A 27,413-nucleotide genomic window follows, 5' to 3' on the forward strand; every position below is an offset into this window, starting at 1 on the left:
TATTTACTACCGCTTTATTTTAATAATCATGTAACAGAAAAGAAACATATTTTTCACGTACCATTATATCTATTATACATCTAAAATCTTACATGTCCTTTTTGAATACCAATGATAGCTAAAGTGATGTGGATTATATTAGAAAATATAAAGACACAAGAGTACTCAATGTCTGTTTGCAAAATATTCTTGAAAAATAATTCACTAAAAATAAACATTTAAAATTAGAATGTAAACAATTAAAATTAAGATTAAATTTTGTGAAATAAAACTACTACTAAAAAAAAAAACTAATAGTGCACTAAGAATGAAAAAAATTAATAGAAAGTAGTTGAAGAACAAAAATATTTTAAACTATGAGTTTGTCTTCAAATAACTTTACTGACTGACGACAAGCATTATAAAATAAACATTAGGTTTAAATATTATTATAATATGTGTTATTCTAATTAGCCAGCACAGTGTTATGATTTAACTGATCATTACTTTCCAGCCAACATACTTGCGATATTATAATATGACTATAGTCCGAATACATATATAAAAAAAATAATAATAAATTGTATTTCGTTATTATAAGTACAATACTACAATTAATATGAGTATTGAATTTATTTATTATAATATAAGTATTTCGTAAAAAAAATATCATCTTAGAAAACGTAATTTAAATATATTTTTAACTCCATCATACACAATGGATTCAAGTTTAAGTATAGAAGCTAGAGCATTAACTAACCGTATTTATATTTATGTTCTATTAGCCTTTACGGCCCATCTACTCGGGGAACCAAAATATTGGAAAAACGTTACACTTTAAGTTGATTATCAGATGTCAATTATAAACTCATCCAGTAGTCCAGTACTATGGGAAATGGGAACAATACTAGTGTCAGACTAATATTCTGCTTTAAAACAGTACTTTTCAAAGTCGAAGTGTCTACATTGGTTGAAACGTGATAGTTGTGAAAAGGGTGCTAGATAATAAGAAAAATCACTGTGTCTAATGAGAGAAAGAACCGCAATGATGAAAATTACATATGACTTGGTAAAATATGGGGTCTCAAGTCAGGGGTTGGTCATTTATTGACGACCTAGAAATTTAAGTTCCGAATTTTGAAGCGCTTGACTAAATTTTAAGACTTAAACAAAATCTGTGGTTATATCTGAGGTCTGTTATTAAACACCGAGTGTATGCTATAACGTATAGAATTGTCAGAATTGATTATATTAATTATGAGTTTTTTAATTGAGTTGAGTACATATTATAACAAATTATCATTAAATTTTGATTTTCCTTGAGTTTTTGACGACAAAATCGTTCATAATATCGTCATAATGTAAATTTTTGGCTACTCGATTTAAATATATGAATATGATTCTAAATTTATAATTGAAAGATGGTTGAGTTTGTCTTGATTAGCTGAAGATAGGAAGTTAAGATTTAATTACTATTTTTATTTACTAAAACTTTTTTCGCAAGATGTTCAAGTCACGGTAAAGTTAATAATATTTTATATGGTATTAAAATATCTGGATAAGCATTTTGTACATTATTTTTATAATAAAATTTAGGATTTCCTTATTTTAATGACTCGTTTAACGCAAAAATATATTATTTAAAACTTGAAATTTCGTATATAAATTAAATTCTGTTAAGTCTTTTTCATACTTATTACATAAGTCGATCGAATGTTTTTTTACATAATTTAATGGAATTTTAAACAACATATTACCGTCTTAAAATGAAAATGACAATACAATATTTTTCATTGGTTCAATACAATCCTGATAAATTATTATCCATAACAGATTTTATTAAAATGTTGAATTTTTGTTTTTCACTTATAATCTATAGACTACACTAATTTTAATTATTATTTCATCTTCAGCAAGCTCGCCAGCCATCCCATATTCCCAATTCCCATTAAATTTTGATAAATAAAAATGGTTAATATATCCACTTATCATTTGGTAATTTGGTGCCCCCCGACCAAGGCTTCGGGGGCAAATGCCACGGATCGCTCCCCCTAGATCTAGCCCTGCATATGTTATAGCTAATAAACTGTGTAAATAATAAATATACATAATATCTTTACTTATAATTTATTAACAGTTAATAATTAGTATTAAGATTCTGTGCAGAGTGAAATATTATTGCAATTCACAAGATGGTTTTTAATATTGTAGATAATATTATTAATACTATAGGTATTTATGGTTTAAATTATATTTTTATTTAATTACTGGTACCGTGAACTGTAAAAACTCTAAGTCTAAAAGTCTCAAGTGGTATCATAATATTTGACTATGGATTTGTGAATTGGAAATGAAAATAAATTGAAATGTGTACTTTACTAGGTACTTTATTGTTTAGTTGACATGATATAAACATTTTCCTTTTTTATTATTGTCTATATTTTTTTAACACACTTGCGATAAACAACGTATTACTTTCATTTCATTTGAATTTTTTTTTCTGGCATTGATAGTTTACATTTTAAAACTAAGTCATAATTTTATTATATTATCTGACAAGATTTTAAAAATTATTCAACACAGTTAACATATAAATATTAAATATATTTAACTAATTTTATACATTATACATTAAAGACTATTATAATAGTCATTATACATGTACCAATCGTGCTTATAATCTATTAATTCTCGTTATAGACATTGCCACATAGACATAGGTATATAAATAGAAATTTAAAATATTTTAATTATACGGTATTCTAAGCATCATGATTGTAATAAGAATTTGTGATAATAAAACAGAATAAGAATTTAGTTATATGTTATCAAAACGTAATTTAATTCAAGTTATTTTGAGGTCGTGATTGGTATATCATCGATATTATAGCAGAGAATACATCAACAATCGATGTAGTAGAATGCCATTAAAATCAAACGCGTATTTTAAATACTTTAGCATTACGTTTAGGACGATTAAAGTCTGTTAAACTACTGTAACTAAATCGTTAGTGGCTAGAAGCATTACTTTAATAGTATGGTATTACCGTGTTGATACATTCTCTAGTTTGTATAATATACTCTTATCGCAGAAATCTCATAGGCATACTTTACTTATAAAATCATGTTTAAATAACGAGTTCCGACTTAATAATAATTTACAAGCTATATCTACGTCGTCACAAGTATTTTTAGTGGATCGCGATCAATAACAACGATTTTGCCGAAATGGTAATTTTATTAATTCGTCACCAATCGACCGCGAAAAACGACTAAAATAAATAGTATTTGTATCATTATGTAAAACGATATTTTCAGGAGATTAATATGGGATTGTGAATAGTGGTGATAGAATTTTGCAGTTGCATTTGCTGTTAATTTCACTTGTCAGCGAGAAAAAAATCCTCGTTGATCATAAATAATGAATAGGCACCGTTAAATACGAGTTATATTTTGTACTATTTTATAGCAATATTGTACCACACAAGCACAAAATATGTTTCAGTCATTGAACTTTTCAAAATCTCACTTTTTTAATGGCCATATTCATCCTTTGTCATCTAAAATTGATTTTATATAAACATTATAAACTTTCAATCTATAATTTTTTATACATGAAATTTATTTTGTTTTCTCTGATTATATCTCATTTTACATAATAGATCCATAGTCCATAGACAAGTTAACTATTTTGTTAGTTTTTGTTTTTTCGATTGTTAAATTTTTGATTGTTAGTAATTTTAAATATTTTTATAAGTATCGAGCAGCAGTAACCGTGAATAATATTTAAATTTTAGGTATGTCCTACAATAATAATAATAATAATAATAATAATAATATTATACCACGCCATTCACCGAAATACTTATCTGACCGTTAATATTATTGTTTTTATTTCAATTCTAAACCACATGCTGCGTTTATTATTTCATTTCGATAAACGTACAACAATCTTGTTTATTCATTAATGTTGTCATTAATTTTTTCATTCTCCACAGAGTTCGGATGCAAGTGGTGCACGTTGTACGGTGCGTCATCGTGACGGTAGCGCGTAGGCCGCAGACGGACCGGTTTGCCTACGAACACCGCTAGATGTCTCCGCCTCGTCGACCCGCCGCTTTTTTGCCGCGGATCCACACGACCACTGCGACCGGTCATCGATACGAAGTCAGTCAGTCACGCGTTCCCTCCAAAATCCGGCGCACGTGTCGATTACTCCGGGTTTCTGAATTTCATTATTCCGCCATCGACAAAACTATACGCGATATTGTACTAATACTGTTCTAATACGTTTTCGTCGTAGTGAAAAAGGACTCGAAGGGTTAACTTAATGCCGTAAACGGTTCCGTGCCTGGTCGCGTTATTCTCAACTGCAGCAGCAGCAGCTCTGCAGGTCTCGATAGCGTACAGCACGTCCTAAAGACAGAAACGACCGAAAAAAAATAAGGTAAGACATACGAAAATTATATTTTAAAACGTCAATATTGGCCAACCGTACGTGCACATATTATATTATACGAGTCGAACAAGCAAAATATGTTGTAATTTATATTCAGTATAATATTATGGGGGCGTGGTAATAATAATAAATAATAATTAACGAATGCGTGTCATAGTAAAAATAACACGTGCCGCGCAATAGGCATCTTTAAAGAATAAACTATTAATGCTAATAAATTCTATAGTTAAATAATTTAATAATTAATTATAACATTGAATCACACCTCGAGGAAATTGAAATGCACTGTTCATTACTTATTTTTGTTTGTGTCCGCAGACACCTCTTGTATTGAATGGATCCACTATCCACAAAGTTGAGCCACGTGTGTTTCAGACATTTCAGTAGACTTATAAGTCACTGATGTTATTAATTATTATAGTTGTTGGCATAAAACGCGACTGATTTTAGCGAAATAGAATAAATATCAATCAGTTTTACAATAACTTAAATTGAAAATAAAAGTTTAAAAATTTTTTTTATGATTTAAATAATGCATACTTCTGAGATTTTTTAAGAAAATAAAAAAATATTTCAAAAATATTAATTGTTGTAGCTAGTGAATTTTATGGTTTATAGTTCTTAATATTTATGTAGTAAAAATGCTAAAATACTAAAGCAATTTTTTATAAAATTAAATTATAAAAATTCGACTCTAAAATGTTTAAGTTAACCAATAAAAACGGTTCATTTGATGCATACTAAAAAGTATTAGCTTAGACTTTGAAAATAAACATTTATTTACTTTAAAATAAGATGTCTATACGAATGTTGTAATATTATATTTCTGATAAATTTTCCATTATGTTATGACATCATATTAATTTTGTCTGTTTAATTCATATTAATAATAATTTATCAAAATAGCAAAACTATCAGTAGTCTAGTATTAGAGAAATAAATACATATACAATTATTAATAATAATACAAATAGGTATATTAATAAAATTGTATTTCATATTTTTAACGAAATTAATTTTGATAGTTAAAAAGATAGTACATGAATATGTTATATTTATCGTATGTGTTGAAATGTACTGGTATATAACACGCTGAGTTTATAATCAATTAACTAAATTATTTATTATTAACTAAATTGTAATATTTATCATTGTTGAAATGTAATATCTTCCGTTCTTTATTTAATATAATATACAGGATATTGGTGTATGTATAATATTGTAAAATATAAATTAGTAATTAAAATTATACTCAAAACCCAACAAAGTCAATATTGATGTTCGGTTAGTATTTTATATTTGAGATATATACTTATAATATATTTTGTGCTTTAAGATAATTTTAAATTCCATTGTAATAATTGATACTACTAATTTTTCTTTTTCTCTGTGATTAAATTTAAATTTAGAAAACAATTTATTTTCTAAGATTAGGTACTTTTGTATTTAAACGGTTTTGCATAAATGTACAATTACATTATGTTATATGTTTGTTGGGTACTCTTTGTTAAAATAGTATATATTATTTATTTTTCAAAATATTAATACCAATAATCCTTTCGAGTATTAATAATAATACTAATATAATTCGATCTCATTTACATTTTTGAAATTAACTTAGAATAGTAATAATACGAGTTAATTTAAGTCAATATTGGAATACATGCGCGCATATCATAAAAACAGGTCAGTATCTATATAGAAATTCTCAGAGGCGTTTTAAGCGAGATTTTAAGTTTCACCGCTCATTAACTTGAGAAATGTCGAATTGTTCGATTATCGTATTTCAGTCTTATAATCGTAGTTCGATGTATTATGTTAATTTCGAAAATATTGTTCGCGGGTTGTTATAAGTATAGTATCTACTAGTTTACTACTAAGCTAAATAGTACCTATACAAATAGTTATACCTACTCTGCGTTTTTTTTTTTAATTTGCCCATCGTAGTTTCTATTAGGTATAGGTATATTATACACATACGGCTTGACGAAGCACTTTTCCCTTCGGTCAAAGATAAATAGTAGTTTTCTGGTTTACAATAACACACTTTACGTCGTCGCGGCGGTTGTATTTGGGCGTAAGGTGTCGGCAGACGTACGTGGGGGTTATAAAAATATATAACGCAGTGCGCATATACAAGAACCGAGAGCCGGATGATTTTTTCGCATGTAGGTAGTAGGTACCAAATTAATGTTGCACACGGGACTATAAAGCCGCGTGCGCAAAAAAAAATAATACTTTCGAAATAGAAATCTGCAATGTCTGCGTCTGTTGCAAAAAATAAGCGAATTCATATTCTCTGGTTTTATATACCGACATACCGTTAAGCATAATATACATAAACACATTGTGGACTAGGTGTGTATCTATACACATATTCATAACATTACCATAATACTATACCTACCATAATATTGTGTTGTAATAATTGTTGACTTTACATTTTTGTGTAAATTGAGGTTGATGTTAAATCACGTGTAAACCCATGTCACGGATCCAGAATATGTCAGAATATTAGTCTTGTTATAATATATATTATTTTATACCTATGCTATGCCACCGTGTATTTAAGTACAAAACCGCGAGTTCCTGGAACTGGAGAATTTGAAGTATGACGGATGTGACGATGACTAAGTCGGATGTTCGTCATCTGATTACAGTGTGACATCATACTATAATGTGATGGAGACGCGGTGCGGACAGAACCAATACGATATTATTATGAACAGGTGCAGTGTTTTGACTGCGGCAGAGTAAAAACTAAAAATAATGGTTTAACAGTGACGATATAGTGGCTGTTTTTTCAATGTGTCGAAATGCATCATCATTGTCTGTGTTGCGGTTGGCATTAAACATCATAATCTTAACAGCGAAAATTCGTTCAAAATGCGTTATGTAGTTCTGGTCTTTCAGTGATTTTAAGAAAAACTTAACGACGCCATCAACACTATTTATACGTGTGTATAGCTAGTATAATAGACGGCGGCTATCGTTCGTGAATATATTATATTGTTCGAGCAATTTTATAGCACGTCAAAAGCGTCAGAGTGTTTTCAAATGTTTACATCGTTCACTCGCTACTACTGAAAACAATATTTATATACACATAAAAAACGCCGTCGCTCGCGAGAACGCGCCTATGTAATAATAATATATATTACGTATTGTATTGTTTAATCGATCGCGTACGAAACAGCGAGCGTCACCGCCGAATGGTTTACGCGCGCAGATTTTTAATCAAGTCTGAGTAGCTACAGTCACGCAGAATAATATGTATGAAATATTTTACTGCAGGCAGAGTGGTGAGAGAGTAAGACGAATGCGTATATGTATTATTGTTAAATATACTAATTCCATGCAGCTGTCGTCATTTTCACGGACGTTAAACGTGAGAGGACGGAGACAAAACTGTTTACATCTATGCATGTACGAAACGTATAAGATATAATATAATACGAGCATATTTATTATTTAATAAGTGTGAGCGTGTATGTATGTGTGTGTGTGTGTGTGTGTGTATGTGTGTGTTGTGTGTGAATGCTAAAAACACTGATCTCGGCCGACCATCGTCAACCCGCGCTGTAGCTTTTTTCAAACAACAATTAATATAAAAAAATTATCTCAGCACGACGAGATCCTTGAAGTTTATATACATATATAATTCATTGTGTATATACTGATGTTTAATAATAATAATAATACACAAAACGTGTACACATACGACGGCGATGTCGACCTATAAAGAGTGCATTTATATTGTGTAAAATAATATTTTATATATGTATGTGTGCATAATATTATAAAATTCAATAAGCCGACAACGCATTTGAGAGGCCGTTGTACAGATCGTCATCTAGTCTGTTCACGCAATTCTGTATGTGTATTTGACAACATGTCGAATGCTATTGAATTCGAACAGCCCGCTGCATACATGCTTATCACGATGGTTGGTATAGATACTATAACAAAACGTCAAAATATATTATATATTTTTACTTATTACATAACAGTGTCACGATGATGAGATTATGTAAAGTTCTAATTTATATACAACTCAAATCAATGGTCATGATGGACATCGGAATTGCGTAAAAATAATATTTTATTGTTGTTTTTTGAAAGGTTTTGGTTTTTTTTTCGGAAACGATTTTTAGATGCTAAATACATTATATTATCTAAATTGTTAAAATTTGTTAAATGATAAATTTATTTTAGATCGTAATAATAATAAGAAACTTTTAAAAACCGCATTATATTTTTTATAGGTAACTATATTTATTGGATATCATTTGAATGTCAAAAAATCAAAATTTTTAATAGTTTATATCCAAGAAAATATAGAATATTATACACAAGAAATAAAAATATGTTGCAATATTGCTTTGAAGTGTATTTGGATATTTGGATTTTTTATGAATTTACAGTGTATTACTTATAATATATGTTTGTATATATGTCGATTATTCATGTATATTTTGAATAGGGTTTTCTAAATTCAGGATAACAGGTTAACAGTATTATCAAATTATAAAAACAAATTACATACAATATTATGTGTGTATTTGATTTTCGAATACTCCGGTGTATTATAGCCTATAGAAGAGAACTAATGTGAAAAAAATAATGATTAACTGTTGTCCAAACAGCTTATATCTGATTTTATAAATAATTTTAAGATGTTTTTAAAAGTTTACGTTTGAGCCCATGTGTCAATGGATTTAAAATTTTAGACAATATGCACATGTAGTTGATGTATATCGCACTATATTCGTGACAGAAAACATATTCACCTTATAGTTTATATACTTTTATATGATAGGTCTAGTACTCTAGTTTTTGTTTACCTTTATCTTCATATCACTTAATTTATATTTTATACAGTTTTATGTACAGAAAATAAAAGTACGAAAATGCAATTTTTGCTGGATATATTTATGTATATTTAGTAGACATAACTCTATGTATCAGCTCAACAGCAACGGTCGTTGAATGGTGACATTTATTCAATGCCGTATCTTACATAAGTGTTATGTGCTGCTGAACACAATCGTTTTGATTTAATTAAATATCGAGATTATAATATACTCAATTGTCCTTTAACAAAGGTGATAATAATATTCGTGATAATAACAATAATGTAAACAATAACACGTGCATGGACACCTAATACACCACGCATGTGCCTATATCGTATGCCCTTGACACATTGATTTCAAGTGATTATGTTACAAAACCACAAACATAAAGTGCCCATCCCCGAAGGCTCGGCAACGCCCGCGAACTTCGTTTGACTTGGAAGCCTTTTTTAGACGAGTCCATTAAATTCAATTCAATTATATTATAATTATGTTATATGGCAGTAACATTTATAATATTGATCGCAAATCTAGACGAGATGCGGTAGTAAACAGCTGGAAAGGTATATCAGCTGAGGGCGAAGAGCGTAGGCTCTGTTCATTACATTATTTGATTATTATTTTTTTAAATATTGAAGTCTTTCGCCGCGCGTCCTTGTCGGCAGCGCGACTTCTGCCTATATTATGTATAACGTTGTTTCCGGCTGTATCCGCGAAGCTTCCTACCTGCTTTCAATAAACGAGTTATATTTATAATATACATATTTTAACTGGGTTATTACAATGCTATTCCGAGGCTGGTTGACAGAGTTGAGCTAATTTTGGCGTTAACCTTGAAAGTCCAAAAAAAGTTAACAGGGCTGAATAGAGTTATTTACTATGTAGCACAATAGGTCTACGTTAATTGGTCGAATATTATACAGATAGAGGGAATTCTGCGTTTGGCTTTAATTACACAAGACCAAAATCATTACGTAGAACATATACCATAGGTAATAATATTAATTTGAAACAGTGTCTTTATTAATATTTATGATAGTGTTCTATATTTGATTAATGATTAGTATAAATTATTTAAATACGAGTGACTTAAATCTTTTGAACATTGCTGTGATTATACAAAAATGCCATTGTAATTTCCAATTCAAAATTGTATACAAGTGTACTTTTGGTGAATAATAAAGCGACAGTACAAATATGTCTTTCTACTATTATTGGAAAATAAAAAACAAATAATAGTTAAGTAGAGTGAATTATTATTAATACTTTTACTACTACAACTATAAAGCAAGAATACACAATATTCAATTACGGAAAATAGAGCGTACATTTTTCAACTGTTGACCTCAGTCGTATTGTTTTTGATTAGAAGCAGCGTTTGATATATGTGTCTATAAGACATGAGACGTGGGTATTGCTTTTATTTAAGAATCCTTGAAACGAAGCAGTTATGAAATAATTCTAGCGAACAATATAAAATATTTTTTTTTAAAACTATGAGTGTTTCCTAAGGCAATATTCATCAAGAGCCACGTATGAAGTATGAATTTATAAGAATTTAATTAGTGTGAACAATAAACCCATAAAATTTGGAAATTGTATTCTTGTCTACAATTCAATTATAATTACAAAATTATATCATGTTCGACATAAGTCAATAATTTTTTTTTTTTTATGCTTCATAGAACAATGTTATATAATACGTTATTTTAATAATCGCTGATTACAATTTATAATTACGTCAATAGAACTTAAAAATACATTTTTTTAAATGAAAAAACATCATTCGTAGATGCGCCTAGTATATGCACACATATAAAATCGAAAGAGTGTTTTGTAATCAGATAAGTACCGAAGTTGCTAAGTACATTACGCACATGATGAAAAAGGAATATACCTATATTATATTAAAAGACGTGTATTCAGCGTAAACCATTGCGATGAGCGAATGACTCATTCGATACTGTCCACCAGCAGATTTTACCTTGTTTGTCCGTATATGGACGAACGACTCTCGTGCCGGGGGACACTTCTATACATGGCCGTAACCTTAAAAACCGCTAATGTTATTAATACGTGAGTTAATACTTACCTAGATATTACATAGACGGGCAAGTGAAGGATTCACCCCCAAAATTCAAAAATTCTAACGATATATTGTACATGATATGTATTAATATTCTGAATGTCTGGCACATGTAAAAACTATATATCAGTGTTTCCGAAAACGTGTCCGATTAATTCGAACGATGCAATATTATACATGAACGGATGTGCATCACAAAATAATATAATATATTATACAAAAGCCGAGTGCATCCGATGGTGTAATACACGGTGCACTGACAAGGAAGTGTCGCGGTCCAATGCAGACGACTACTATTATATTGTTACTGTACACACGATCGCGTGGCCTTGAAATCTACAATAGTTTTTGGTCATGACACTGATGTCGTGACTCACTGGGTTTCGTGTAAATTAATAGGGGTGAAAATTATATAATATTATCGTAACGAAAAATGAATATTTAAGTACTACTATGTCTGTCCCAAAAGTCGCGTATTTTGGTGAGATCGTGATGTATCAATATATTTAAACAGTTTTACACGACGAAAGTGTTTAACAGTTTAAAACTAATGGTATGAATTTCTTGAAGATTTCTGTTGAAAAACTGTAGATACTTATTATAGATTTAATAATTTAGAATAGCTTTTATTGTTAAAACGTATATAAATCCGTGGCGTGAGTTTTAAACTAACAAATGAAAAAAAAAAGTTAATTTTAATAATAAACTAATTAATACGTATTTATGTGTTTTAATGTATAGGTATCTTTAATATCTTATCTAGTCTCCTCCGTAATTTATAAGTTAAATTATCTGCTATAAATATTTATCTGAAACTTCAATCATTGACTAAATAATAACAGAGAAATTTGCAAAACAACAATATAAATAGCTATGTTGGTTAAATAACATCCCACGACACTGTATCCGTATGCCATATTACATAATAATAAAATATTAGTATAATGCAACGCAGAAAAATCTATTCGATCTATATCAATCGCGTAATACCTTGCAGTAACGTAGTACGATCAATCCTTCTCGTTTACCAAGAATAATCTGGTTAATTATTCGTACACAATCTATTTATAGTAGGGCGCATATGTCAAGAACATAGTGCTTAGATGAAATTTTTGCACAATATTGCACGTAGAAATTTATCCTGGTGAATTCGACTGTAGCAATAATATATAATTTTAATTTATAACGATATTTATAATATTTAATATTATTTATAATATAAAAAAACACGGGATTATGTATCTATAAGAACAAGAAAAAGAGGAGGCTAGACAAAAATAAGTACCTGTAATAATTTATAATGCTCTTATAAATTTAAATTAAATAATCATTGTTTTTGAAGAGAAGTACCACTACAAATCTATATAGTATTATACGTATATATACACTAAATTAATACACATTTTTTTAATTTTTTTTTTTTATAATTTACCATTATTAATTAAAAAGTATCTTTTAAATATTATCCAAAGGTAGAGCCTGAAGCTCAAATGATTTTCTTCAGTATTCCACCACTGGATCGTGACTTGATAATAAAACGAAAACGATGATGTTTTGGCGTCAGCGGTCGAAACGAATAAAAATAAGTCATGTAATATTTAAGTGCGTGAATTGAGTTTATGCGCATACTTATTTACGTGTATACATGGTTCTCTATATGGCAAAAGTTCTATCAATAATTAATTTTCTGTGGGGCGAGGTGGCTTGACAAAATCTACAAGCCATAATTTTGGGTGAAAGTATGATCGTGTTACCTGTGTAAAAGCACACATGTTAAACTATACTAGTTCTCGTGTTTTTTTTATATTTATATTATTATTATTTTTTTACCATCGTCTTTGATAAATACGATAAACAACGACGTTTATAAAACCCTATGCTGCGATTTCTCGTTGCAAACGAGCAATAACTATATTATTATTATTATTATTATTATTAAAACTATAATAGTCGGTGCACTTACATAAAATATAATATAATCGCAATCACGGTTTAACCTCGTTGAACTTACACACGGACGGATCGCGAAGAGGGAAAGTCAGCAACAGCGGCTGCGGTGACTGCTGCTGTGTTGACCTTGGTCATCGTCATACATTAATAATTGTTAAATCCCGTGTGGGTCTAGGGATTTATATTCGTTATACATGTTTATACTCAGATGGTAAGAATCTGCTTTCCCAGTTTCTCCCTCTCCCTAAAAATCCTTATCATAGGTTAAATAGTGCCTCTAAAAATTTAATATAAATTCTCATGCATCAGTATTAATGATTTTCTCATAATAATTAACCAGTACTTGTCATATAAATATAATATATTTATATATACTATTTTCAAGTTTCGTTTTACATGACTTATCTCAAACGACAATTGTCTCTGACGTTCATACATATAATCCGTAATCAAGGAAATAATAGTCGCGCATAATATATAATTATGTATCTAGATGTATCTCGTCATCGCATGCGCGAGAAGACTCCGAAGATCGCTCAGACCCTTTCGTTAATCATTTCTACATCACGCTGTATTGTTTAAATATTATATATCGTATCACAAATAAATTCCATCACTTAGCTCGCTATTATCTCCAACAAAATTCTTCTTATAACACCATTTAAACGTGTAATATAATTCCGTGCAATCAAATTTACTCGTTGTATTAATCATTATTTAACGTGTAATTATTATTATATTCATTTCCTAACCTATAACTCTAATAAACAAAAAAACCCCTATCGGCCATAATAATAATCATCGCATGTACCGTGGAGATTTCTCGACGCAAACGAACACAATAAAAATATTGTTATTATCGTTCGGAGTCCGTAGATATAAATCGCAATCACGGATTAACCCCGCTGAACTTACATATACTCGGACCTTAGTGCGAAAGTCGGCGATAGTTGACCTTGACAATCGTACAGGTACTTTACTGGTTTTATACATCACTCGCACAGCAGCGGCGTTATAGTGGCGTCGAAGAATTCGCTAAACACCAAAACGCTACAATAATATATGTGTATACCTATTACCTACATCTTTAGCTATGTATCCGGCGCGGAGATAATATGACTACGTCTCTGTCGTCGAGGTTGTGTGAAAGTGGTCCCGGTGTTGTGGAATTCGCTTGCGTCCTGCAAAAATATCGTCGACAGACGAGCTTAAGAGAAAAAAAAACAAATTAAATTTTTTCCAATGTAGTTATCCGCGACTGGTTTTCACTTTTAACGCGCGCGGAGAAATCATTATTATTCCGTTCTCGATCTGGGTCAACACCAAAAATATGTTATACTAAGTGCATATGCGCACAGCATAATATGTCTCTTGTACGGTTGTACGTACCTAATATATGTATAATATTGTATATGAGTCTGAAAGGCGGAGGTAACGGGTAGGGGTATAAATAATATTATTATGATGTTTATTATGTCGTTCGGACTATACAGGGCTGGCGAACGATATCTACATTTTAAAACTCGCGCACAATCGTTCGCCCCGTGGCAATAGATCGTAATAGCTATTCGTTTATCATAATAATTGTTATTACGCGAACGGTGGCCCGTGCACCGTTTGGAATAAAAACGTGCATAATAATAATTACATATTATATACGACTTGAAATATATTATATATATATATAAATATATGGCTGATAATATAATCAGGACAGATATATTATGATTATTATAAGCATACCTATAAATTTAGCTACTGGTTTTTTATTGCAGCACAATGTACCCACTTACATTCGTTTATCCTTTAATTGCCTATCACGATAAAAAAAAAAATAGTTTTTCGATTTAACAATGATAGTCTATATAGGTATTATTATTATATGTGTCCTCTGCTTCGAAAAACGTATTTTAAATATAATATAAATCATCGACCGTCCACTATAATAATCCTGCAGTCATATGTGTGCATAGTATTGACTATCGACTAATACTACTAAATACGATGTATTGATATCGTTATAAATTTCGATTATGTACATAATTTTACAGATTGCATTTCATCATACGAAAATAATCGTATGATTTCAAATTTTTGTTTCGACATTATTAAACAATATACCAGAATTATTTTTAAAAATTCTTTAATAATAATAATAATACATTATTTTATCACACTGATTTTGATTGAAGTATTATTAAATTGTTTGGTTTGATTTGAATTGAATCGTAATTTGCATAACCTTTTGCAGACCACACCTTTGTGTTGGGCGTGAATATGCTGAAAATCAGATTTCATTACTGTACATCAAATATAATTGGAGGAGTTAATTTGTTCGCACCCAATGATCTCAATGATGTACTCCTACAAAAAATGTGATCGCTAATATTGTAGTTTAATCGTGTACCGTTTTTAAGTATAGAATAAGTTATAACTGAAGTAGTTTAGAGTTATAATACTCGTAAGTAGTATTAACTATCGATGTATAGAATCGTATTAACCACATAATTAATTAGATAAAATATGAATTATGTCAAGTGTACTTTAAAATAAGTATATTTTTAAAGTGCAAATAACCTTTACTAAAAACAATTAAAAATTTCTGTACAATTATTTTTAGCTAAAAATTCCATTTTTAAATTAATATAACCTTGAATATGAAAATTCGAAATTCAAAACTAAATGGTAGGTAACAATTATTATTATTTGATTGTACTTTAAAGTAATAATAATATGAATTTTATTTTATTTTTTTTTTTTATGATATTAGAATATAATAAAATATACCTAGTTCCAAATGGTATTAGAAACAAAATATTAAAATTCAAGTAACTTAGTACTTTTGTTTTAAATTTAAATTCATCAATAATTAAATTATTAACATATAAATTATCTGTAAAATATGAACAATAACACATTACATTGAAAAAATCAAGTTAAACAATCATCAATTTTGTAATATTTTGAACATATTAAAGTACATTTTAAAAATAAATAAATAAAAAATGTAAGTATTAAAAAAAAATTATATAATATATAATTATACTACATAGGTGAGGTGGCAAACTAAACTTGTTATTGACTTGTGGGTTTTTCTAGGTTGTCGTAATTCACCAAAAAAAAAAAAAATTCTCAATAAACAAAAATATATTTTATATAAATACATGGCATATGCATTATACTTTTTTATTTTTTTTATTTAGAATGTTAATAAGTAATAATGACATGTAATTCCATTGTCTTACACAACACGTATTTTAATATATTTCAATATTTAATTACAAATTATTACTTTTAACATAACATTATTTTGTTTACTGAAAAAACTCGAGAAAAACGAAAGTAAGTCGCGATTGATTCGAACTCGTATTAGTCGTGTAGTGATTAACCTGTTGGTCACCACTGATGTGTATTGTATACGGTATATAATATATCCAGTATATTTAAATTTTAATGTATTATAAATAAGAATGATGATAAATTTCAATAATAAAATCTAACCTTTAAGTAACTATGTAGAAAAGGCCAAGGCTGGACAAGTTAATGAATAATTTAAAATCAATAAAATTAAATTAAAATAAACAAGTGGAAATAATAATGTATATTTTTAAATAATTTAGTGAAATTGAAAAAAATTATTAACTCAATTTTACTTTTTGATTTCCGGGTGAAAATATTTATTCGAAATGATAACATGAACAAGTAAAAGACGTATTAGGCATTTATTAAATCGAACTGGGGTCCAATTCAAAGTATTTTGATATTCAAGAAAGTTAAATCAATAAATTATAGTTAAATAATTTAACCTTAAATAATCAAATCAGAAATATGTATGCCCCATTCCTTGGTATTGATCATCATTTATTTTTTAACAGAAGTAATCAGCCACTAATGAATAAACTTTGATAAATGAGATTATAATACCGCATACCATAGTAATTGTAAGGCACGTGTAAACTGTATGTGTGACAATCCTTAAAGATGTTGAGAGGATAAATAAAATTTAAATAACTTTTTTATTATTGTATTGTATCTACGTCACATTTTATCGTTTAAAAACATTGTTGAGCATCTCTATCATAGTTACGTATGAAAAATATTTACGCTTCGTTATAATATCATTGACTTAAATCGGATTTAATAAACGTACGCACACGAAACGGTATGCTATGCGCTGAGCATGATGCGTTTAGACCGTAAGAATGCGTACCACGTGGGAAGAGACCGCCAAAACGCCCATCGGTGCTATCAGATTTTTGTCGACTGTATAATATAATATAATATAATATGATGTACATATATATACAGCACATTATAATAAACGACGCCCAATTCGGTGTGCCGACACTGACTTCGAGGCCTCAAAGCAATTAGCGATACCGTTTTGGATACATACTCCGATTTATAGGTTTATATTATCTTATATAGTCACGGCGTGCCAATTAATCATTGATGAATAGTCATTTTGTTGGAGACACCCTCCAATATAAGTCGCCTAAAGAATTCCATGAATAAAATATTTAAATATTAATTAAAAATGTGATTCAATTACAGGCTCTTGCACATTAAGTACCAATATTATTGGTTGCTGTGTTTAAATTACGAAATTATATTATATAAAAAAAACGGCTCTAGAAAAGTACGGAGATGGCTACTGCAGTCATTAGTAAATACGGTATTAAATATTAACCATAAAAAGAGGAAAAATTTGATGGTTTGGTTTTTCGTTTATATCACTTGTGTAAAAGCTATTTAAGTTCGAAAAAAAATAAATACAATAATGTGGCTAGGTACTAATAATAATAGTAGGTGATGACGTTGCGTATCTAAATAATAATATTTTTTGTATTTTAGTTTTTGAAATTGAAAAAAATAAAAATTACGTGGCACTTGTAAACATTAAAGTTCTCCTCTTTTTACAGTGAACATTTTTTTTTACCAATTTTAACTTACATGATTTTTGTGTGTTTTTTCTCGTGAAACAATTTTTATTTAACAAATTATGAATGCGTGTCTTTAAATATTATGTATATGTGATTGGATATGAGTTGATTATAATATTATGTATGACTATAAATAGATGTGGTACGTTGTATAATTATGTTACAACTTTATATTGCACTGATGAATTGAAATATTTGATTATTCTGACATCTGACGGTATGTTGGAAGTCGTAACCTACTAAACCGTTTGGGCGACTTCTACATTATTACATTGTATTGAACATTTTAACTGTTTAATATACACTAGCTATTATATATATATATAGAAATAGGTATACCTCTACAGTTCGATATTCAAGAACAGTTATTGCATCATTGATTAATGTATCCAAATGAGAAGAGTGTATAAAATGGGTATACGTATTATACGAGTATACCTGCTGTGTTAAAAGTTGGAATGTTAAGTATAATAATAATTCAAGAATACATATCAATTATATTTTTTTAAACAATACTATAATTAATCATTAAAATAAATATAAGGTAAATTAGAGTAATTATGCTCAATACTTACTTTAACATTTGTATAAAACGTGCAAGTTTGAGTAAGACTATTGAGTTGTGGAACATGTAATTTACTATTTAAATTCATAGCACGTTACACAATTTTTAAAATATATTTATAAAATAAGGATGGTGAAATATCTGATATACTTATTTTAATAGCGATATCATTATTAAATATCCAAGGTCGTTCTGTAGATGTCATATAAAGTTAACATGGAATACGTTCATTTTGGATGATTTTATCTAACTGTGTTATCGACACAACAGGTAGTTCTGATTTTTTTTCATTCGTCATGCACAGACACAATGAATAATATTATTAATACTCAAATAACCAAATTTTGGAGTAGTATAAGCTCACGTGTCTAAACTTAGAGTGAATTTTAGCACACGATCGAATAAATAATATAGATATAAGAACCAAAGTTATTCGGTTAATTGTATATACTATTTACTAAAAAATGTAATTAATTTTACAATTGTTCACTATAAATTATAAAAAGTAAGAAAGTAGAAGGTATGCAGATAATAATACCTAATGAAAATTATGCGTTTAGTTTACAGTTCACTAAAGCTTTTTTAAATTATGTATTCAGATTCATATCTCATGAAATTATACCAAATCTCAAACTAGTTTAAAAAGTGTATCTTTTTATAAGTATATATACATACTTATTGTGGTTACAGGATAATGTCGGAGAGTAATAAATACGTGTATACGTATACCTTGGCCTATTGGCCATTTTTTTAACATTGACCGATTTTTATCGAGAAAAATAATCTTTTAAAGTTATTAATATTACTATAATTATGAAGGATCATCATCTATATCAGGGGTGGCTAAATTACGGCACATTTGATATTATTTATATTAAATGGCACACGAGTGTCAAAAATAATAACATAAATTGATACGCAATACTCAATTTTAAAATTATTTCTTTTAATATTTATTAATTACATATTTTATAAAAATTGTAATTATAATAAATAGAAAAATTATTTCGAAATAAAGCTTATTTTAATTCAATTAATACATTTTAAACTTTATTATATTATTATTTAATGAATACTATCTAAATTTAAATAAAACGTGAAAATCATTATCTCTTTAAATGTATGTTAGAATAAAAGTGATATACGATTATAAAAAGTATACAAATGGTATTTCATATAGTACATTCTTAATTATTTTTTTATTTAACAAAAAATAGAAAAAGTTTAACTACTTCTGATCTATATCTTGGTAAATCAACAGACCACTTTAGATGTTTTTATTCATAAATATTATTAGAAAATTCGTTTTAACAAAGTTAAAATTTATAATATAATAACTAACATGAATAAACTTGTATTATTGTAGAAAATAATATTTTTCATTTTTAGATTTTCACTTTAACATTATGTACATTTATTTTTATTTTAGTATGAGTTTTTAAAATTCTTTTCTAAGTACATTTGAATATTTTTTTTGATGATTCTTTGCATATACATATACTTAAATATATGGTAATACATGTAATTAGATATCATACAAATTTAATTTTTAGTTTATTTAAAGGTAATAGATATTCATAGTTTTTTTTTTTTTTTTTTTTTTTCTTAATAAAATGGATTTTAGATAATTTAAGCCTAAACTCTGATTTAACAGTATTATTATCTCTTTACTTAATATGATTATGACGATTTAACAATTATACAGTATAATACTATAATACAGGTTAAATCAATACATTTTTTATAGAGAATAAAATGTATTTTTAGCTAATTTAAGGCTTAAATTATGAATTAAGAGTATTATCTCTATACCTTCTTAGTACTTGACATATTTATAGTTATTTTTGAGATTAATGCTAGATTAAGAGGTACCTTAGATAAAGTATTAACTAAAATAATAAATTACAAGTACAAGTTAATTCACGTACGACCGAATTGGATTAGAGTCGTATTACACGTGTTTAGAATAGATAATATTATTGTTGGCAAACGTTTTTTGAAACTAAAACAACAAAACGTTTGTTTTTTTTCGTATAAAACCAAAATAATTTATGTTGCATCGTCCAGTTTCCGGTTGTCAATGAACGAACGCCTTCGCAAAATCTAATACGCAAGCGACCAAACATATAAGTAATAGCTGACAATAGTAAAATCATCTAAAACCTGTTTCGTTGCGCTTTAAACATTATTAAATTTCTACCTAGAATAGTTCCTTCTATCCTCGGGCCACATGTGTCAACGCGTTACGTTGTAAGTAAAGATTTCGATTAATTTAATATTATGCTAAACACCAGTAAAAGTAGTTACAGGTATCATGTAAATAAAAATATATACACAGATAAACTTATGGATAGCTAATGCACATATTATTACTTTCGTTTATGTACAATAATTATCACCGAATTTTGCGCCATTTTAATAACTGTAATTCAAGTAAACTACCGTATTATTTTTAAAGTCATAAAATTTTTACTGCATCCATCGTGACGAAAAAACATATTACACAATACCCACAGAATTATTAAGTAATGCTGCAGCATTACATGCACGGACAATCATTTTTTCAATCGCGTTTTAAAGGTCACTGCAAAATGGAGTTTACCCATCGTCGAATTTAAATTCAACTGTAACGTTTTAAATATTATACAATGTCAAAATCGATTTGAATGTGTGCATTTTACACGGTACATGATTAACAATACAATACTTTATTAAATTAGATTTTAAACTAATATAGTCACAGATATACCTATTTCGTTTTACGGTCAAATGTGTTTAAATATCACGATGAATTATACTCAGCATTGGGCGATTTGCCTACCAATGTTTGCCTAGGCCATTTTAATAGATAGTTCCTATTTAAGTGTACTTATACGTCATTTTTGTGTTTAATTTATCGAATTAGATAATCTAATGTTATATTATTCAGTCTGCGGTTGTTTATCCTCTATCCTAATGAATCGCAAAATAATTTTGTGGTCTCACACTCGAGTAATTCGTCGCGACCGTTTAAAATATATACATGATAAAAAAAATCAATCGAAAAATCCACTGCGGACCTTATTTATACTACATATAGGTATGTGCATATTAATAATATAATAGTTTCACAATAATATACGAACGGGTGCTGCCGTTACGCAATGCGTAAACGTTATGATTTCTACGGAAGCGATCGTGATGTATAATAAAAATAATAAAACCAATTCAAATTAGAGAGAAATAAAAAAAATACAGTATAATGCAAGGTTTTCATATTGGTAGCTATTATAAACGTTTCGACTAATATGTACAATCATGGGTTATAAATGCTAGTATTTAAAATTAATGGTACAATTTATTATATACGCACATGGAGAGAGACATGTTTTACAATTTATTTTTAATCTATCACTCTCTATCTACATAATATATAGTATATCAGCTGTGTCTTTAATAATGAATAATACACGCACGCATACCCATACCTATCGTATTTTTCCAATCGTGAAAGTCTCATTGCTGTAGGGTGGTGTTGACGAACAAGAGGCCGCGCCTATTATATGTGTCTATATAGTTTTCCAACCAGTGATCAGCTACATCGTCGTCAGTAGCTGTAGCAGACACCCATCAGTTCATATTAGGGTCTAAATAATTGATAACCGGTCCGTTATAGATTTAGATACACTCATTATAATATTATTATACGATAGTAGTATTATAATTATTATTATACTTCACCTAGTACACAATAAAGGAACGACCGGCTACACATAGACTTAGTGTGTTGCCGTCATCATATGAATATGAGAGGAATTTATTTTTTAACATATTATACGACCGAAGCGGCTGTTTTTTAGGTCATGTTGTATAAAGACTACAATAATAGTATTAGCATCATCATTCTTTCATATCTCGGTATAAAATCAATGTATTCGATGACATAAAAAATGTATTTAACTCCTAATTTTTTTTTTAGATCTCGTTTTGTATTTTTTAAAACACGTCAATATGAAACATATCTATTGTAATCACTGTTGGACAAATCAATGTCTGTTGATAAATTATTTTATTATAAATCTGTTTAAGATACGATATTATATGAGCAATGAGCTAGGGGTAGTGAACACTACATCATATACGGTATCATTGAATTAAAAAGTAACACAAACTTTTAAATAAATGTATTGTTAACAATTTTTATTTATTAACAATTTGAAATTAATATCGATTTAATTTATTAAGCTATTTATATTATTAACTATAGTAGTAAATAATATAATGCATGTTTAATTTTTTATTATTTGACAAAAAAATATATTACTTAATGACATATTTCAAAACGGTTAGAATCGTTACTTACCAAAAGAACGTCGTCTCAAAGAAGATAATAATATAATATGAGACATATTACCTATTATAATATGGTACCTATATTATTACTTCGTGTGTTGCTCTCATATACATATAATAATGTATAGTCTGCGCGATCACAGCCGGAAGCAATATGATTGTTGGAAACTATAGCTGACTCGGCATGGGGTTAATCCCCTGTGACAATAAAAGTCTGTCGGTATGTCAAATCCCTCGTTTTAGTATTATAGGCATTAAACACAAACAAATTAATTGTAAAAACACGCACGCACAATTTATATAATTTATATATTCATATATATCACTCATATTAAAAATCTATGTAAATACTAAATTGTTATTTTTTTTTCTGAATAATCATATAACAGTAATATTTACGACTTAAGATTATTAATCTCTCAAAAAAATAAAAATAAAAATAAAAATATCTTATACCACGTTGGCATGATCATAAATTAGAATTACGCGTGTTATAGCTTACAAGACAAATGTTATTTTATATTACAGTTGTTTAAAAAATATAGGTTGAATATCTTAACTTTATGGTTAACCGTTTTTACTTTTTATACTTATTATAATATTATATGAAATATTATTATATCTCATAGTTTGATAATTAACCACGTATTTTTGTGTTCATTAATTATTGGTATTAACTATTTTTCTTATAATTTTGTATTTCAACTGTACTTTTTGATTTTTATATAATTATTATCAAAGACATATAAAAAATTGTAGAAATAACTTTAAATTTGTGATAACGTGTACTCCACATTAAACGTTCATATATGTTATTGTTATAACTTATCAGTTAAAATTTTCTATCAAATATCATGATGAAATAAACGTTGTCATATCAAATATGATATACACTATACTGAGTATACGTTAAAGATTTACGAATATTGACTTTGAACTGTTTCAATTAAAATATGGTTTATACATTTAAATTATGTTATACAAATATTTTATTGAACGCAGTATAATATTTCATGACATAAAAAATACATTACTTTAGCAATTTATTTAATAATCTAAAATATAAACTAATTGTATTAATTGTAATCCTAGTTAAAATTAAAATTAAAATTTCAAGTATAGACTATAATATATATAATGTATATTTCTCAAAACTTTCACAATTTTTGTAACACACCATATTGTAAAATTTGTACATTATATTGTATATTATAAATTACAACGAGGGTAAGTTGTTAAAAATAAATCATGATTTTTAATAAATGTAATATTATAATGTTGAACTGAAGTCATAAAATATATATTTAATAATAAAAAAATAAAATAAAATATATTGTTTCTGAGGTTTGGAATATCATAATAGAATACTGTACTTATTAAAGCTATCAAACAAATTATTTTTATTCTCACGTTATTACTAGGAAAATTGATATCTACATAATTATATTATTATATTTTACTTGGCTTATATTATGAAAACCAAACATTATTTCAAACAGTTTATTAAGTATACCCATTAATTATTGAAGAACAAAGCAAACAATTTATTCTTTAATAATCTTAACATTTTGGGTATTACATAAATAGTACTCACAGGCTTCAATTACTGTCTGTTGCTTTTATAATACTTGGAAATTAAGTAATTTCTGTGTTTTTCTATGGAAAATAAAATGGCAATTATCATTGTTAAAATGTTATTCTTACAAATGTCTATTAGAATTTAATTACAGAATAGAGAAAAGGAATCTACTATTTTACAATAAAACCGAAGACGTGATTTTATACGTGTGTGGTCGATGGATGACCCCGATAGGTCATGTTGTTATGTTTCTGTATACTTAGATTTGTTTTTAATAACATTCGTTATTAAAAAGCCCGAAAATAGTCATTGGAACACAAATAAGAAATTGCACCCGTTTCCCAAAATTAATACCTCATTTGTCTCGCAGAAAATACAAATATCCTTTGTCTTGTGCCGCTGACCTCAAGCGTATAACAATACATCTGTCATCGAATGTGTGTCCTTCGTATATGATTTATGTGTTGTGGTAATGTAATTCAAAAATTCAATAAGCAAAACTATTGTAATAATAGTTTTTTATAACAGTTTTCACATACGACACATTTGTAATATTGCATTATTATAATATTGGAAAATATAATATAATATTGTTATCATGAAATAGATACATGCAAACCATTTGATGAGACAAAGCCGTAAATTTTAAATTTTATTATTTTCTAGATTTTAAATATAATATCATTATATTTTATTTTTCATGTATAAATAATGATATGAAAAATGAAAATTCCTCAACAAACACTTTAAAAACTTACTGAGCTACAAAAGTTAGATAAGTATCTATGAACTATGAAATTATACCGGACTTAAAGCAGTATTAACTCTTTATTTTTTCGAGCGATTTATTATTTTTCAACAGTTTTGTGTTAGGTACAAATTACAAAAACGAAAAATTTTTAAAATATGTTTCTTCTTTGTATTATAAATTTAATAATAATTATGTAGTTTAACTTATTCTAATTTAATTTTATCGGTTTTTTATAAAAACATATATTATTTGTGAACTTTTATATTAGTATATATTAGTTTGTTACAAAAAAAAAAAAAAAAAAACAACAACAAACATTTATAATTTTATAAGATGTATTTATAAATATATAATTTTATTTTAGAAATATGTAGACTTTTAGGTGGAATAAGATACATTAAAGACGTAGGTACTTTTAATACTTACTTATCAAATATCGAAATAATAATATTTAAAACATATATTTCAAGTTTTATTATATTATAACTCTTAAAAGATATTAACGCATTGTTCATACAGGCATTTTAACGTATGGTATAAGAATGTACATATATTGCCTAGTCATTACGCCGTCGCTAGTTAATACAAATTTTGTATAATATAAATTATATTTCGTTGAAAACACCGAAAACTAATTCTATAATTAATAGTAGGTAATCACAAAACAATTTAAATTTTAAGTTAACCAGACACATAAGTAATTTGATAACTTCTTTTTTCCAAAATATTGAGGGAATTTCAAATTATTATAAACAAGATATGAGTTGTCTACTGAAAATCGAATAATTATTAATTTCGAATGATTTACAGACATAAGACTATACTTTGAACTATAATTCGTATGCGGCACACACCGATACTAAAACATTTAATGAGTCTTCATAAAACTGAATTATTTATTTAAAACACTGCCGAAAGTTATTTCATGATAAATTAAGTTAATTTAGAATCGTATTTATGTAATGCTATCATGTATTATAACGTTAAAGCTAAACTTCCTTAATACGCTTTGAAAAAAATACGTGTATGAAAAGAAATTGCGTGCCATGGGTATGTATAATTATTGTACACACTGTAATAATAATAATTACACATTTAATCTCATTGTGTCGAAGAAAAAATCTTGTGTGAAGAAAAAAAAACACTACTCGTTCGCACGTGAACTAAACATCAACTGTAATTATTGCTCCTCGAATACCATCTGATAATTACCTTTTAAGCGAGTGTATTACGGTTGCTCGCTGCTAACCGTTGAACATCATTTTGCTAAATGTTATAATGTTGTACGTAACCTGCACTTTAAAACAATTTTATCGTCGTCGTTTGTTATTATTATTTTTATTGAGTAAAATTGTCCCGCTTAAAGTGTATTACATGAACTGTGTGATGCGATTACTTCATTAACGTCCTATCGGCTTTTGATTTATGTTTTAATCTTGGTACATATATAATAATAGTATTTATCAACAAAACAATCCAATACGAAAAACAGTATCCGTCTTTTAACGTCTACATATAGGTATACAGTAACCGTTAGAGATTTAACATTGATATTTTAGGTCTTACTTAATAATATTTTAAACATGTTGACAACATTACCTGTTACGTGTTTTAATATAATATATACTTTCATGAAAATAAAAATCATAAAAACAATTATATTAGATTAATTGTATTTCGTAGCAATAGGTAACTTAATAAATATTTGCAATATTTGGAAATTCACCATTGAAACAAACTTATTTTTGTGTTGGCTATTATTTACAGATTTATTTTATTGAAGAGATCTGCTCGTATAATAATCAATACTTGAAAATTTTAAGCCACTGACAGGGTCTGGTGTCATAATTTTAAACATCACCGCAACACTGCGAGTCGTTAGAATTTTTTAAAGTTTATGTTAGATTGTTAGA

The 27,413-nt window shown here is 27.7% G+C and overlaps 1 protein-coding gene across 1 annotated transcript in view; it reads left to right on the forward strand.

Annotated features, from left to right (window-relative positions):
* The first annotated feature begins 4,142 nt into the window (after positions 1 to 4,142).
* LOC112593739 overlaps positions 4,143 to 27,413 on the forward strand; it is a 58,315-nt gene continuing 35,044 nt past the window's right edge. The window contains exon 1 of the mRNA XM_025338376.1: positions 4,143 to 4,426. The gene's annotated coding sequence lies outside the window, so the exon portion shown is untranslated. The remainder of the gene's footprint in view (positions 4,427 to 27,413) is intronic.

This window comes from Melanaphis sacchari, unplaced genomic scaffold (genome assembly GCF_002803265.2).
Source record: "Melanaphis sacchari strain LSU unplaced genomic scaffold, SCAv2.0 Contig0_pilon_pilon, whole genome shotgun sequence".
In the NCBI taxonomy this organism is placed as follows: domain Eukaryota; kingdom Metazoa; phylum Arthropoda; class Insecta; order Hemiptera; family Aphididae; genus Melanaphis; species Melanaphis sacchari.